Source organism: Carica papaya, chromosome 8 (genome assembly GCF_054855325.1).
Source record: "Carica papaya isolate Zhongbai chromosome 8, ASM5485532v1, whole genome shotgun sequence".
NCBI classification, from domain to species: Eukaryota; Viridiplantae; Streptophyta; class Magnoliopsida; order Brassicales; family Caricaceae; genus Carica; species Carica papaya.
This window is the reverse complement of record NC_142316.1, coordinates 21,753,894-21,766,620: the sequence shown is the minus strand read 5'-3', so window position 1 is coordinate 21,766,620 and position 12,727 is coordinate 21,753,894. Positions and strand designations below refer to the sequence as shown.

Genomic DNA, 12,727 nt, shown 5'->3' with positions numbered 1-12,727 from the left:
CTTCCCTCTCCCCTCCCGTCATTTGTTTCCTTGTGCGTTCACACTGCTCCTCTCCTTCTCGTTTTAATATCAAGTAAAATGCCCTGGCACCGTGACTCACCTTTGTGAATGAACCAGTGGTTCATAATTCCATTCGTGCGTAACGTCGAATGACGCATCCAAAAAAAATGGGTGCATCACGAGGACTTCCCAGGAGGTCACACATCCGAGTACTACTCTTGCCCAAGCACACTTAACTGCGGAGTTCTGATGGGATCCGGTGCATTAGTGCTGGTATGATCGCACCTGTTTCATTTCGCGCTGCAAATACATACACTCCTTATCCTTTCTTTCCCGTCCCGTTATTTGTTTCTTGGTGCGTTCACACTTCACCTCTCCTTCTCGTTCTAATATCAATTAAAATGCCCATGCGTCTTGACTCACATTTGCATATAAACCAACGGATCATAGTTCCAGTAGAGCATAACGTCGAACAGCCCATCTGAAAAAAAAAATGGGTGCAACATGAGAACTTCCCAGGAGGTGGTTCCCATCCTTGTACTACTTTCGCCAAAACACACTTAATTGCGGAGTTCTGATAAGATCTTGTGCATTTGTGCTGGTATGATCGCACCTGTTTCATTTCATGCTGAAAATGCATACACTCCTTCTCTTTCCCTCCCCCATCCCATCATTTGTTTCCTTGTGCATTCACACTGCACCTCTCCTTCTCGTTCTAATATCGATTAAAATGCCCCTGCTTCTTGACTCACATTTGCGTATAAACCAGCGAACCATAGTTTCAGTCGCGCGTAACGTCGAACGATCCGTCTGAAAAAAAATTTGTACGACACGAAGACTTCTCAGGAGGTCACTAATCCGAGTACTACTCTCGCCCAAGCACAATTAACTACGGAGTTCTGATGGGATCCAGTGCATTAGTGCTAGTATGATCACACCTATTTAATTTTGCGCTGCAAATACATACACTCCTTCTCCTTTCTTCCCCCTCCCGTAATTTTGTTTCCTTGTGCGTGCGCACAGCACCTCTAGTTCTCGTTCTAATATCAAGTAAAATGCCACGGCGCCGTGACTCACATTTGCGAATAAACCTGCGGACCATAATTGAAGTCGCGCGTAACGTTGATAGAATCATCTACAAAAAAATGGGTGAAATATAAGGACAACGCAGGAGGTCATCCATCCTAGTACTACTCTCGCCAAAGGACCCTTATCTTGCGGAGTTCTGATAGAATCCGTTGCCTTAGTGCTGGTAAGATCGCTCATGTTTCACTTTGTTCGACCCATCCGAAAAAAATGGGTGCAACACGAGGACTTCCCAGGAGGTCACCCATCTGAGTACTACTCTCGCCCAAGCACACTTAACTGCGGAGTTCTGATGGGAGCCGGTGCATTAGTGCTGGTATGATAGCAGCTGTTTTACTTCGCGCTTCAAATACATACACTCCTCCTTTCTTCCCCCTCTTGTTATTTGTTTCCTGGTGCGTTCACACTTCACCTCTCCTTCTCGTTCTAATATCAATTAAAATGCCCCTGTGTCTTGACTCACATTTGCATATAAACCAGCGGACCATAGTTCCAGTCGTGCGTAACGTCGAACGACCCATCTGAAAAAAAAATAGGTGCAACACGAGAACTTCCCAAGAAAATGGGTGAAATATAAGGACTTCGAAGGAGGTCACCAATCCTAGTACTACTCTCGCCCAAGCACCCATAACTTGCAGAGTTTTGATAGAATCCGTTGCATTAGTTCTGGTATGATCGCTCATGTTTCATTCTACGCTGCAAATACATACATGTTTTCTCCTTCTTTCCCCCTCCCGTCATTTGTTTCCTTGCGCGTGCACTCTGCATCTCTCCTTCTCATTCTAATATAAAGTAAAATGCGCCGGCACCGTGACTCACCTTTGCGAATGAACCAGCGTTTCATAATTCGATTCGTGCGCAACTTCGAACGACCCATCCGATAAAAAATGGGTGCAACACAAGGACTTCCCAGGAGGTCACACATCCGAGTACTACTCTCGCCCAAGCACACTTAACTGCAGAGTTCTGATGAGATCCGGTGCATTAGTGCTGGTATGATCGCACCTGATTAATTTCACGCTGCAAATACATTCACTCATTCTTTTTTCTTCCCCCTCCCGTCATTTGTTTCCTGGTGAGTTCACACTTCACCTCTCTTTCTCGCCCTAATATCAATTAAAATGCCCCTGCGTCTTGACTCACATTTGCGTATAAACCAGCGGACCATAGTTCCAGTTGCGCGTAACGTCGAACGACCCATCTGAAAAAAAAAATAGGTGCAACACGAGAACTTCCTAGGAGGTAACCCATCCTTGTACTACTTTTGCCAAAGCACACTCAAGTGCGGAGTTCTAATGGGATCCGGGGCATTTATGCTGGTATGATCGCACCTGTTTCATTTTGTGCTGAAAATACATACACTCCTTCTCCTTCCCTCCCCCCTCCCATAATGTGTTTCCTTGTGTGTTCACACTGCACCTCTCATTCTCGTTCTAATATCGATTAAAATACTCCTTCTTGACTCATATTTGCGTATAAACCAGCGGACCATAGTTTCAGTCGCGCATAACGTCAAACGACCCATTTGAAAAAAAATTGGTGCGACACAAGGACTTCCCAGGAGGTCACCCATCCGAGTACCACTCTCGTCCAAGCACACTTAACTATGGAGTTCTGATGGGATCCGGTGCATTAGTGCTAGTATGATCGCACCTCTTTAATTTTGCGCTGCAAATACATACACTCCTCATTTCTTCCCCCTCCCGTCATTAGTTTTCTTGTGCGTGCGCACTGCACCTCCTGGTCTCGTTGAAATATCAAGTAAAATGCCACGGCACCGTGACTTACATTTGTGAATAAACCTGCGGACCTTAATTCAAGTCGCGCGTAACGTCGAAGGAATCATTTGCAAAAAAATGGTTGCAACACGAGGACTTCCTAAGAAAATGGGGGAAATATAAGGACTTCGCAGGAGGTCACCCATCCTAGTACTACTCTCGCCCAAGCACCCTTAACTTGCGGAGTTCTGATAGAATCCGTTGCATTAGTTCTGGTATGATCGCTCATGTTTCATTCTGCGCTGCAAATACATACACTCTTTCTCCTTCAATCCCCCCTTCCGTCATTTGTTTCCTTGTGCGTGCCCTCTGCATCTCTCCTTCTCGTTCTAATATAAAGTAAAATGTCGTGCGTAACGTTGAAAGAATCATCTGCCAAAAAATGAGTGCAACACGAGGACTTCCCAAGAAAATGGGTGAAATATGAGGACTTCGCAGGAGGTCACCCATCCTAGTACTACTCTCGCCCAGGCACCCGTAACTTGTGGAGTTCTGATAGAATCCGTTGCATTAGTGGTGGTATGATCGCTCATGTTTCATTCTGCGCTGCAAATACATGCACTCTTTCTCCTTCCATCCCCCTTTCCGTCATTTTTTTCCTTGTGCGCGCACTCTACATCTCTCCTTCTCATTCTAATATCAAGTAAAATGCCCCAGCACCGTGACTCAGTTTTGCGAATGAACCAGCGTCTCATAATTCGATTCGTGCGTAACGTCGTATGACCCATCCAAAAAAAAATGGGTGCAACACGAGGGCTACCCAAGAGGTCACCCATCCGAGTACTACTCTCGCCCAAGCACACTTAACTGCGGAGTTCTGATGGGATTCGGTGCATTAGTGCTGGTATGATCGCACCTGATTAATTTCGCGCTGCAAATACATTCACTCATTCTCATTTCTTCCCCCTCCCGTCATTTGTTTCCTTGTGCGTGCGCACTACACCTCCCGTTCTCGTTCAAATATCAAGTAAAATGCCACGGTGCCGTGACTTACATTTGTAAATAAACATGCGAACCATAATTCAAGTCGCGCGTAACGTCGAAAGAATCATCTGCAAAAAAATAGGTGCATCACGAGGACTTTCTAAGAAAGTGGGTGAAATATAAGGACTTCGCAGGAGGTCACCCATCCTAGTACTACTCTCGCCCAAGCACCCGTAACTTGTGGAGTTATGATAGAATCCGTTGCATTAGTGCTGGTATCATCGCTCATGTTTCATTCTGCGCTGCAAATCCATACACTCTTTCTCCTTCCATACCCCCTCCCATCAATTGTTTCCTTGTGCGTGCACTCTTCATCTCTCAATCTCGGTCTAATATTAAATAAAATGCCCCGGAACATTGACTCACTTTTGCGAATGAACAAGCGGTTCATAATTCCATTCTCGCGTAACGTCGAACGACCCATCTGAAAAAAAATGGGTGCAACATGAGAACTTCCCAGGAGGTCACCCATCCGAGTACTACTCTCGCCCAAGCACACTTAACTGCAGAGTTCTGATGGGATCCGGTGCTTTAGTGCTTGTATGATCGCACCTGATTAATTTCACGCTGCAAATACATTCACTCATTCTCCTTTCTTCCCCCTCCCGTCATTTTTTTCCTTGTGCGTGCGCACTGCACCTCCCGTTCTCGTTCAAATATCAAGTAAAATGCCACGGCACTGTGACTCACATTTGCAAATAAACATGCGGACCATAATTCAAGTCGCGCGTAACGTCGAGAGAATCATCTGCAAAAAAATGGGTGCAACATGCGGACTTACCAAGAAAATGGGTGAAATATAAGGACTTCGCAGGAGGTCACCCATCCTCGTACTACTCTCGCCGAAGCACCCTTAACTGGTGGAGTTTTGATCGAATCCGTTGCATTAGTTCTGGTATGATCGCTCATGTTTCATTCTACACTGAAAATACATACACTCTTTCTTCTTCCATCCCCCCTCCCGTTATTTGTTTCCTTGCGCGTGCTCTCTGCATCTCTCCTTCTCGTTCTAATATAAAGTAAAATGTGCCGGCACCGTGACTCACCTTTGCGAATGAACCAGCGTTTCATAATTTGATTCGTGCGCAACGTCGAACGACCCATCTGAAAAAAATGGGTGCAACACGAGGACTTTCCAGGAGGTCACCCATCCGAGTGCTGCTCTCGCCCAAGCACACTTCACTGTGGAGTTCTGATGGGATCCGATGCTTTAGTGCTGGTATGATAGCAACTGTTTAATTTCGCGCTACAAATACATACACTTCTTCTCCTATCTTCCCCCTCCCGTCATTTGTTTCCTTGTGCGTGCGCACTGCACCTCCCGTTCTCAATCAAATACCAAGTAAAATACCACGGCGTCGTGACACACATTTGCGAATAAACCTGCGGACCATAATTCAAGTCGCGCGTAACGTCGAAAGAATCATCTGTAAAAAAATGGGTGCAACACGAGGACTTTCCAAGAAAATGGGTGAAATATAAGGACATCGCAGGAGGTCACCCATCCTAGTACTACTCCCGCCCAAGCACCCTTAACTTGCGGAGTTCTGATAGAATCTGTTGCATTAGTGCTTGTATGGTCGCTCATGTTTCATTCTGCGCTGCTAATACATACACTCTTTCTCCTTCCATCCCCCCTCCCGTCATTAGTTTCCTCATGCGTGCACTCTGCATCTCTCCTTCTCGTTCTAATATCAAGAAAAATGTGGCGGCACCGTGACTCACCTTTGCGAATGAACCAGCGGTTCATAATTCCATTCGCGCGTAATGTCGAACGACCCATCCGAAAAAAAATGGGTGCGACACGAGAACTTCCCAAGAGGTCACCCATCTGAGTAATACTCTCGCCCAAGCACATTTAACTGCGAAGTTCTGATAGGATCCAGTGAATTAGTGCTGGTATGATCGCACATGTTTATTTCGCGCTACAAATACATACACACCTTCTCCTTCCCTCCCCGCTCCCATCATTTGTTTTCTTGTGCGTTCACACTGCACCTCTTTTTGCGAATGAGCCAGCAGTTCAAAATTCTATTCGTGCGTAACGTCGAATGACCCATCCAAAAAAAAATAGGTGCATCACGAGGACTTCCCAGGAAGTCACACATCCGAGTACCACTCTCGCCCAAGCACACTTAACTGCGGAGTTCTGATGGGATCCGGTGCATTAGTGCTGGTACGATCGCAACTGTTTCATTTCGCGCTGCAAATACATACACTCCTTATCCTTTCTTCCCCCTCCTGTCATTTGTTTCCTGGTGCGTTCAAACTTCACCTCTCATTCTCGCTCTAATATCAATTAAAATGCCCCTACGTCTTGACTCCTATTTGCGTATAAACTAGCGGACCATAGTTCCAGTCGCGCGTAACGTCGAACGACCCATCTGAAAAAAAAATAGGTGCAACACAAGAACTTCCTAGGAGGTAACCCATCCTTGTACTACTTTTGCCAAAGCACACTTAACTGCGGAGTTCTGATGAGATCTGGGAAATTTGTGCTGGTATGATCGCACTTGTTTCATTTTTGTGCTGAAAATACATACACTCCTTCTCCTTCCCTCCCCCCTCCAATAATTTGTTTCCCTGTGCGTTCACACTGCGCCTCTCTTTCTCGTTCTAATATCGATTAAAATGCTCCTTCTTCTTGAGTCATATTTGCGTATAAACCAGCAGACCATAGTTCCAGTCACGCATAACGTCGAACGACCCGTTTGAAAAAAAATTAGTGTGACACAAGAACTTCCTAGGAGGTCACCTATCCGAGTACTACTTTCACCCAAGCACACTTAACTGCGGAGTTCTGATGGGATCCGGTGCATTAGTGCTGGTATAATCGCACCTCTTTAATTTTGCGCTGCAAAAACATACACTCCTTCTCATTCCTTCCCCCTCCCGTCATTTGTTTTCTTGTGCGTGCGTACTGCACCTCCCGTTCTCGTTCAAATATCAACAATAATGCCACGGCGCCGTGACTTACATTTGTGAATAAACCTGTGGACCATAATTCAAGTCGCGCGGAACGTCGAAAGAATCATCTGCAAAAAAATGGTTGCAACACGAGGACGTCCCAAGAAAAGGGGTGAAATATAAGGACTTCGCAGGAGGTCACCCATCCTAGTACTACTCTTGCCCAAGCACCCTTAACTTGCGGAGTTCTGATAGAATCCGTTGCATTAGTGGTGGTATGATCGCTCATGTTTCATTCTGCGCTGCAAATACATACACTCTTTCTTCTTCCATCCCCCTCTCGTCATTTGTTTCCTTGTGCGCGCACTCTGCATCTCTCCTTCTCATTCTAATATCAAGTAAAATGCCCTGGCACCGTGACTCAATTTTGCGAATGAACCAGCGTTTCATAATTCGATTAGTGCGTAACATCGAACGACCCATCCAAAAAAAAATGGGTGCAACACGAGGACTTCCCAGGAGGTCACCCATCCGAGTACTACTCTCGCCCAAGCACACTTAACTACGGAGTTTTGATGGGATCCGGTGCATCAGTGCTGGTATGATAAAACTTGATTAATTTTATGCTGCAAATACATTCACTCATTCTCATTTCTTCCCCCTCCCGTCATTTGTTTCCTTGTGCGTGCGCACTACACCTCCCGTTCTCGTTCAAATATCAAGTAAAATGCCACAGCGCCGAGACTCACATTTGCGAATAAACCTGCTGACCATAATTCAAGTCGCGCGTAACGTCGAAAGAATCATCTGCAAAAAAATGGGTGAAACACAAGGACTTCCCAAGAAAATGAGTGAAATATAAGGACTTCGCAGGAGGTCACCCATCCTAGTACTATTCTCGCCCAAGCACCTATAACTTGCGGAGTTTTGATAGAATCCGTTGCATTTGTTCTGTTATGATCGCTCATGTTTTATTCTGCGCTGCAAATACATACACGTTTTCTCCTTTCATCCCCTCTCCCGTCATTTGTTTCCTTGCGCGTGCACTCTGCATCTCTCCTTCTCGTTCTAATATAAAGTAAAATGCGCCGGCACTGTGACTCACCTTTGCGAATGAACCAGCGTTTCATAATTAGATTCGTGCGCAACGTCGAACGACCCATCCGAAAAAAAATGGGTGCAACATGAGGACTTCCCAGGAGGTCACCCATTCGAGTACCACTTTCGCCCAAGCACACTTAACTGCGGAGATCTGATGGGATCCGGTGCATAAGTACTGGTATGATCGCACCTGATTAATTTCACGCTGCAAATACATTCACTCATTCTCCTTTCTTCCCCCTCACGTCATTTGTTTCCTTGTGTGTGCGCACTGCACCTCCCGTTCTCGTACAAATATCAAGTAAAATGCCACGGCGCCGTGACTCACATTTGCAAATAAACATGCGGACCATAATTCAAGTCGCGCGTAACGTCGATGAATCATCTGCAAAAAAATGGGTGCAACACGAGGACATCCCAAGAAAATGGGTGAAATATAAGGACTTCGCAGGAGGTCACCCATCCTAGTACTACTCTCGCTTAAACACCCTTAATTGCGGAGTTTTGATAGAATCCGTTGTATTAGTTCTGGTATGATCGCTCATGTTTCATTCTACGCTGCAAATACATACACTCTTTCTCCTTCCATCCCCCCTCCCGTCATTTGTTTCCTTGTGCGTGCACTCTGCATCTCTCCTTCTCGTTCTCATATAAAGTAAAATGCCCCGGCACCGTGACTCACATTTGCGAATATACCAGCGGTTCATAATTTCATTCGCGCGTAACGTCGAACGACCTATCCGAAAAAAATAGGTGCAACACGAGGACTTCCCAGGAGGTCACCCATCCGAGTGCTACTCTCGCCCAAGCACACTTCACTGCGGAGTTCTGATGGGATTCGATTGATTAGTGCTGGTATGATCGCACTTGTGTCATTTCGCGCTGCAAATACATACACTCCTTCTCCTTTCTTCCCCCTCCCGTCATTTGTTTCCTGGTGCGTTCACACTTCACCTCTCCTTCTCGTTCTAATATCAATTAAAATGCCCTTGCGTCTTGACTCACATTTGCGTATAAACCAGCGGACCAGAGTTCTAGTCACGTGTAACGTCGAACGACCCATCTAAAAAAAAATTGGTGCAACACGAGAACTTCCCAGGAGATAATCCGTCTTTGTACTACTTTCGCCAAAGCACACTTAACTACGGAGTTCTGAATGGATCTGGTGCATTTATGCTGGTATGATCGCACCAGTTTCATTTCGTGCTAAAAATATATACACTCCTTCTCCTTCCCTCCCCCCTCCCATAATTTGCTTCCTTGTGCGTTCACACTGCACCTCTCCTTCTCGTTTTAATATCGATTAAAATGCTCCTGCTTCTTGACTTACATTTGCGTATAAACCAGCGGACCAGAGTTCTAGTCGTGCGTAACATCGAATAACCCGTCTGAAAAAAAATTATTGCGACACGAGGACTTCCCAAGAGGTCACCCATCCGAGTACTAGTCTCGCCCAAGTACACTTAACTGCGTAGTTCTGATGGGATCCAGTGCATTAGTGCTGCTATGATCGCACCTGTTTAATTTCGCTCTGCAAATACATATACTCTTTCTCATTTCTTCCCCCTCCTGTTATTTGTTTCCTTGTGCGTGCGCACTGCACCTCCCGTTCTCGTTCAAATATCACGTAAAACACCATGGCGCCGTGACTCACATTTGCAAATAAACCTGCGGACCATAATTCAAGTCGCGTGTAACATCGAAAGAATCATCTGCAAAAAAATAGTTTCAACACGAGGACTTCCCAAGAAAATTGGTGAAATATGAGGTCACCCATCCTAGTACTACTCTCGCCCAAGCACCCTTAACTTGCGGAGTTCTAATAGAATCCGTTGCATTAGTGGTGTTTTGATAGAATCCGTTGCATTAGTTCTGGTATGATCGCTCATGTTTCATTCTACACTGGAAATACATACACTCTTTCTTCTTCCATCCCTCCTCCCGTTATTTGTTTCCTTACGCGTGCTTTCTGCATCTCTCCTTCTCGTTCTAATATAAAGTAAAATGCGCCGGCACCGTGACTCACCTTTACGAATGAACCAGCGTTTCATAATTTGATTCGTGCGCAACGTCGAACGACCCATTTCAAAAAAAATGGGTGCAACACGAGGACTTTCCAGGAGGTCACCCATCCGAGTGCTACTCTCGCCCAAGCACACTTCACTGTGGAGTTCTGATGGGATCCGATGCATTAGTGCTGGTATGATAGCAACTGTTTAATTTCGCGCTGCAAATACATACACTTCTTCTCCTATCTTCCCCCTCCCGTCATTTGTTTCCTTGTGCATGCGCACTGCACCTCCCGTTCTCATTCAAATACCAAGTAAAATACCACGGCGTCGTGACTCACATTTGCGAATAAACCTGCGGACCATAATTCAAGTCGCGCGTAACGTCGAAAGAATCATCTGTAAAAAAATGGGTGCAACACGAGGACTTTCCAAGAAAATGGGTGAAATATAAGGACTTCGCAGGAGGTCACCCATTCTAGTACTACTCCCGCCGAAGCACCCTTAACTTGTGGAGTTCTGATAGAATCCGTTGCATTAGTGCTTGTATGGTCGCTCATGTTTCATTCTGCGCTGCAAATACATACACTCTTTCTCCTTCCATCCCCCCTCCCGTCATTAGTTTCCTCATGCGTGCACTCTGCATCTCTCCTTCTCGTTCTAATATCAAGAAAAATGCGGCGGCACCGTGACTCACATTTGCGAATGAACCAGCGGTTCATAATTCCATTCGCGCGTAACGTCGAACGACCCATCCGAAAAAAAATGGGTGCAACACGTGGACATCTCAGGAGGTCACCCATCTGAGTACTACTCTCGCCAAAACACACTTAACTGCGGAGTCCTGATGGGATCCGGTGCATAAATGCTAGTACGATCGCGCCTGTTTAATTTGGTGCTGCAAATACATACATTCATTCTCCTTTCTTCCCCCTCCCATCATTTGTTTCCTTTTGCGTGCGCACTGCACCTCCCATTCTCGTTCTAATATCAGGTAAAATGCCACGGCGCCGTGACTCACATTTGCGAATAAATCTTCGGACAATAGTTCAAGTCGCGGGTAACATCAAAAGAATCATCTGCAAAAAAATGGGTGCAACACGAGGACTTCCCAAGAAAATGGGTGAAATATAAGGACTTCGATGCAGTTCACCCATCCTAGTACTACTCTCGCCCAAGCACCCTTAACTTGCGGAGTTCTGATAGAATCCGTTGCATTAGTGCTGGTATGATCGTTCATGTTTCATTCTGCGCTGCAAATACATACACTCTTTCTCCTTCCATCCTCTCACCCGTCATTTGGTTCCTTGTGCGTGCACTCTGCATCTCTCATTCTCGTTCTAATATACAGTAAAATGCCCCGGCACCATGACTCACCTTTGCGAATGAACTAGCGGTTCATAATTCCATTCCCGTGTAACGTCGAACGATCCATCCGAAAAAAAATAGGTGCAACACGTGGACAACTCAGGAGGTCACCCATCTGAGTACTACTCTCGCCAAAGCACACTTAACTGTGGAGTCCTGATGGGATCCGGTGCATAAGTTCTGGTACGATCGCACCTGTTTAATTTCGCACTGTAAATACATACATTCCTTCTCCTTTCTTCCCTCTCCCATCATTTGTTTCCTTGTGCGTGCGCACTGCACCTCCCATTCTCGTTCTAATATCAAGTAAAATACCACGGCACCGTGACTCACATTTGCGAATAAACATGCGGACCATAATTAAAGTCAAGAGTAACGTCGAAAGAATCATCTATAAAAAAATGGGTGCAACACGAGGACTTCCCAAGAAAATGGGTGAAATATAGGGAATTCGCATGAGGTCTCCCATCCTAGTACTACTCTCGCCCAAGTACCCTTAACTTGCGGAGTTCTGATAAAATCCGTTGCATTAGTGCTGGTATGATCGCTCATATTTCATTCTGCGCTGCAAATACATACACTCTTTCTCCTTCCATCCGCCCTCCCGTCATTTGTTTCCTTGTGCGTGCACTCTGTATCTCTCCTTCTCGTTTTAATATTAAGTAAAATGCCCCGGCACTGTGACTCACCTTTGTGAATGAACCAGCGGTTCATCATTCCATTCGCGCGTAATGTCGAACGACCCATCCGAGTACTACTCTCGCCTAAGAACACTTAACTGCAGAGTTTTGATGGGGTCCGGTGCTTTAGTGCTGGTATGATTGCACTTGTTTAATTTTGCGCTGCAAATACATACACTCCTTGTCCTTTCTTCCCCCTCCCGTCATTTGTTTCCTTGTGCGTGCGCACTGCACCTCCCGTTCTCGTTCATATATAGAGTAAAATGTCACAACGTTGTGACTCACATTTGCGAATAAACTTGCGGACAATAATTCAAGTCGCACGTAAAGTCGAAAGAATCTTCTGCAAAAAAATGGGTGCAACACGAGAACTTCCCAATAAAATGAGTGAAATATAAGGACTTCGCAGGAGGTCACCCATCCTAGTACTACTCTCGCCCAAGCACCCTTAACTTGTGGAGTTCTTATAGAATCCGTTGTATTAGTTCTGGTATGATCGCTCATGTTTCATTTTGTGCTGTAAATACATACACTCTTTCTCCTTCCATCCCCCCTCCCGTCATTTGTTTTTTGTGCATGCACTCTGCATCTCTCCTTCTCGTTCTAATATCAAGTAAAATACCCTGGCACCGTGACTCACCTTTGCGAATGAACCAGCAATTCATAATTCCATTCGTGCGCAACGTCGAACGACTCATCCGAAAATAAATTGGTGCAAAACGAGGAATTCCCAAGAGGTCACCAATCTGAGTACTACTCTCGCCCAAGCACACTTAATTGTGGAGTTCTGATGGGATCCGGTGCATTAATGCTA

At 45.6% G+C, this 12,727-nt stretch overlaps 21 pseudogenes; all 21 read right to left on the bottom strand.

The window, feature by feature from the left end:
* Positions 1 to 168: 168 nt before the first annotated feature.
* LOC148252455 (5S ribosomal RNA) lies at positions 169 to 287 on the bottom strand (annotated as a pseudogene).
* A 534-nt stretch (positions 288 to 821) lies between these two features.
* Positions 822 to 940, bottom strand: LOC148252454 (5S ribosomal RNA; annotated as a pseudogene).
* A 357-nt stretch (positions 941 to 1,297) lies between these two features.
* LOC148252453 (5S ribosomal RNA) lies at positions 1,298 to 1,416 on the bottom strand (annotated as a pseudogene).
* A 558-nt stretch (positions 1,417 to 1,974) lies between these two features.
* On the bottom strand, positions 1,975 to 2,093 carry LOC148252452 (5S ribosomal RNA; annotated as a pseudogene).
* A 207-nt stretch (positions 2,094 to 2,300) lies between these two features.
* On the bottom strand, positions 2,301 to 2,419 carry LOC148252451 (5S ribosomal RNA; annotated as a pseudogene).
* A 203-nt stretch (positions 2,420 to 2,622) lies between these two features.
* On the bottom strand, positions 2,623 to 2,741 carry LOC148252450 (5S ribosomal RNA; annotated as a pseudogene).
* Positions 2,742 to 3,603: 862 nt separating this feature from the next.
* On the bottom strand, positions 3,604 to 3,722 carry LOC148252449 (5S ribosomal RNA; annotated as a pseudogene).
* Positions 3,723 to 4,283: 561 nt separating this feature from the next.
* LOC148252448 (5S ribosomal RNA) lies at positions 4,284 to 4,402 on the bottom strand (annotated as a pseudogene).
* Positions 4,403 to 4,962: 560 nt separating this feature from the next.
* On the bottom strand, positions 4,963 to 5,081 carry LOC148252447 (5S ribosomal RNA; annotated as a pseudogene).
* Positions 5,082 to 5,642: 561 nt separating this feature from the next.
* Positions 5,643 to 5,761, bottom strand: LOC148252446 (5S ribosomal RNA; annotated as a pseudogene).
* Positions 5,762 to 5,919: 158 nt separating this feature from the next.
* On the bottom strand, positions 5,920 to 6,038 carry LOC148252445 (5S ribosomal RNA; annotated as a pseudogene).
* A 206-nt stretch (positions 6,039 to 6,244) lies between these two features.
* Positions 6,245 to 6,363, bottom strand: LOC148252444 (5S ribosomal RNA; annotated as a pseudogene).
* Positions 6,364 to 6,570: 207 nt separating this feature from the next.
* Positions 6,571 to 6,689, bottom strand: LOC148252443 (5S ribosomal RNA; annotated as a pseudogene).
* A 560-nt stretch (positions 6,690 to 7,249) lies between these two features.
* Positions 7,250 to 7,368, bottom strand: LOC148252442 (5S ribosomal RNA; annotated as a pseudogene).
* A 561-nt stretch (positions 7,369 to 7,929) lies between these two features.
* On the bottom strand, positions 7,930 to 8,048 carry LOC148252441 (5S ribosomal RNA; annotated as a pseudogene).
* A 558-nt stretch (positions 8,049 to 8,606) lies between these two features.
* LOC148252440 (5S ribosomal RNA) lies at positions 8,607 to 8,725 on the bottom strand (annotated as a pseudogene).
* Positions 8,726 to 8,930: 205 nt separating this feature from the next.
* LOC148252439 (5S ribosomal RNA) lies at positions 8,931 to 9,049 on the bottom strand (annotated as a pseudogene).
* A 206-nt stretch (positions 9,050 to 9,255) lies between these two features.
* LOC148252438 (5S ribosomal RNA) lies at positions 9,256 to 9,374 on the bottom strand (annotated as a pseudogene).
* Positions 9,375 to 9,951: 577 nt separating this feature from the next.
* Positions 9,952 to 10,070, bottom strand: LOC148252437 (5S ribosomal RNA; annotated as a pseudogene).
* A 561-nt stretch (positions 10,071 to 10,631) lies between these two features.
* LOC148252436 (5S ribosomal RNA) lies at positions 10,632 to 10,750 on the bottom strand (annotated as a pseudogene).
* Positions 10,751 to 11,311: 561 nt separating this feature from the next.
* On the bottom strand, positions 11,312 to 11,430 carry LOC148252435 (5S ribosomal RNA; annotated as a pseudogene).
* Positions 11,431 to 12,727: the final 1,297 nt, after the last annotated feature.